The following is a 2,684-nucleotide window of genomic DNA, read 5'->3' on the forward strand; positions in this document are numbered from 1 at the left end:
TGCAAAGTGTCATTAGCGGTCATCAGTCAGTTATATCTTAGCTTTTAGTGATATTGTCAGACACGACTTATCAACAGTCAGTATTATTATTAGTAGACAACCATGTAGCTGCTATAAATAGATAAGGCCACTTTTTAATGTCATAATTAAATCTGAAAATAATAGTATATTGTTATACTAGTTTACACATTTTACTTGAGGAAGAACATTTGGACTCAACAAGCATCCCAGTGTCACTGGTAAAGGAAGCGAAAGTAGTTAACTAAAGAAAACAATTGAAAAGCTTGCCAAGAACTTTATAAACAGAAGGTGTAATTTATGAGTTTTACTAGTCTACATATAACCTGTACCTTAACCAAAGCTGCTTTAGTTTCCTTAACCATTTGCAAATATTTTCACATGACAAAGACATGTAAATGGCAGGATACACTTGTTTTTTAACGTCACAAAATCTGGAGGAATGTAATGGATACAATAATCCCATAAAAAATCTGAATTTGTACACACAAGTCTGTGTATATTTGTTAATTTCCATAACATATTTCCAGGGCTCATACTTAATAACTGTCACTGAGACTCTGTTTAACATGAATACTGTGATACAGTGTTTATAAAAGGAAATAACCCACATACATAAATGTGTTTATCCCAGTGTATGTCTTTGAGACAAAAGTATATTTTGATATGATAGATGTTGTGGAATATGGTTTTATAATCAAGTGGAAGAAATTTAATCTAGTTTGTGAAAGGCATGTCAGTGGAGTATGATTTCAGTTCATATATTTTTAAGTGACATTGTAAACTGGATTATACATTTATGTGCTTTTAGCAAGAGCAACAAAGAAATGTGTTGTGATGGAAAAGATGTCTTTGACAGGAGCCTTTCCTGAGTCTTGTAAGATGCAGTGCAGATGAGAAAAGCTTGTTTTTTTGTTTAGTTTATTTCAGTTATTTGCAAGAAACCTTTGTATTATAGCATATGAAAAAGGCACACAGTCTTATTACTTAGTCTTTTTGGTGTATTGAGACTATAAAGCATTTAAACTCTATACAGACATGTGGTATGTGGTAATTTTCCAATTTCAGATAAAGAGTGACATTACTCATTGTATTTTTTTCACTGGGTTAATATAAGTTATTAAATACATTGTCATTAATATGTCTGTATACATTTAAATATTGTGCCAATAGCTTTGGGGTTGATAATGGGAAACCTTGTGTGAGAATCCACAACGATATTCACACATTTACATAAGGTCTCCATCTATCGTAAAATATGGTCAGAGTAAGCAGAGGTACTCTGTAATCAGTGTCCAATGGAATTACTAGATACGAAAATAGAATTGTGCCAAGTTTCAAGTATAGTGATTACCTGACACTCAATGTGCCCCCTACCCATCTCATGGTGTGCCCAAGAATTAACATTTTTCTGGCAGTGTGTCACTTTTCCTGATTATTACTGCCACAGTGAACTGAAATCAGGGGATTAAACCTGATGTAGCCACAGTAAACTACTACTGCGCTGTATTGCTCTGACTTTTGTTGGCTCAGTAATGAGACGTCATCTACAAAGATCGTGGATAATTAATCCAACCCTTTTCCACTCGACCACCTGGTCCGAACTACTCCAAAATTCCATTCGTACCTAGGAGAAAAATCTTTGTTCAATAACATTTGTGAATGCACAAATTCTCTTAAACCACTTGCATGTGCCATGTAAGGACAAATGTGTTGAGTGGTTCTTGCATGTGGTTGAACATTGTTAGCCAGCTGCATTATTAACTTCAGCTTGTAAACCCTGGAATACTAAAGTAAAACCTGTTTGTAGCCTTAACAAGTGAAGTGATATTCTTGGTTATATTAAGATGGGTTGAGCTAGCTAAAGTTGAAGTTTACATGAGAGTTTTAGTTCAGGAGTGGTTCTTGTGATAACTACATGACTAGCTAGTATACTACCTAATGTTACAGTTATGGTCTGCCGGTTACAACACATACTCTATGTTCATATGTTTAACCAGCTGGTCAGTGTTTATCATAGAAAAACAGATAGATTGAATGTGAATGACCCACAGAAAAATATTTAATAATGTCATATTTATAATAGTTATTTTTTGTCTTTTTCTTTAACCAAATCTCTATTGATATGATATATATTCTGTAAATATTTTCTGATTAATGTAGGTGAAAGAGAACCTTTTATATCTGTTTGTCAAATGTGTTGCTAATTGCTAAATGAACAGTTTGTCCTACAGTGAGCCAAGAAGGAAATCTTAACATGACACTGCTGTTGGAATCTGTAATACTCTGCAACTGATGTTGGATTCTGAAGCAGTCAAATGACTGACACTTTGTGTTACTGCTTTAAGTCAATCAGGAAACCAGCTGCTGGAATTCAGTTCATTTTCTATGACTTTCTGTGAATCACCGGTGTTGCCTCACAGCAGCCAGGTACGGATCAGCACCGCTGTAGGTCTTGTATGCTCCTACTACCCCACTGATACAACACATAGCAGTTCATTTTTCTCTCCAGACAAAGGATTCCATCACTACACAGAGACAGAGAGCAGACTTGTTTCTCACTTAATCGTATTGGTATAAGATATATGTAGAAAATAGTGTTAAGCAACAGATCAATATTTGGTGACATACACTTATCTGCAGTCATCTCACTTATGTGAGATGAG

The sequence above is a fragment of the Scomber japonicus genome, chromosome 12, assembly GCF_027409825.1.
Source record: "Scomber japonicus isolate fScoJap1 chromosome 12, fScoJap1.pri, whole genome shotgun sequence".
Classification (NCBI taxonomy): Eukaryota; Metazoa; Chordata; class Actinopteri; order Scombriformes; family Scombridae; genus Scomber; species Scomber japonicus.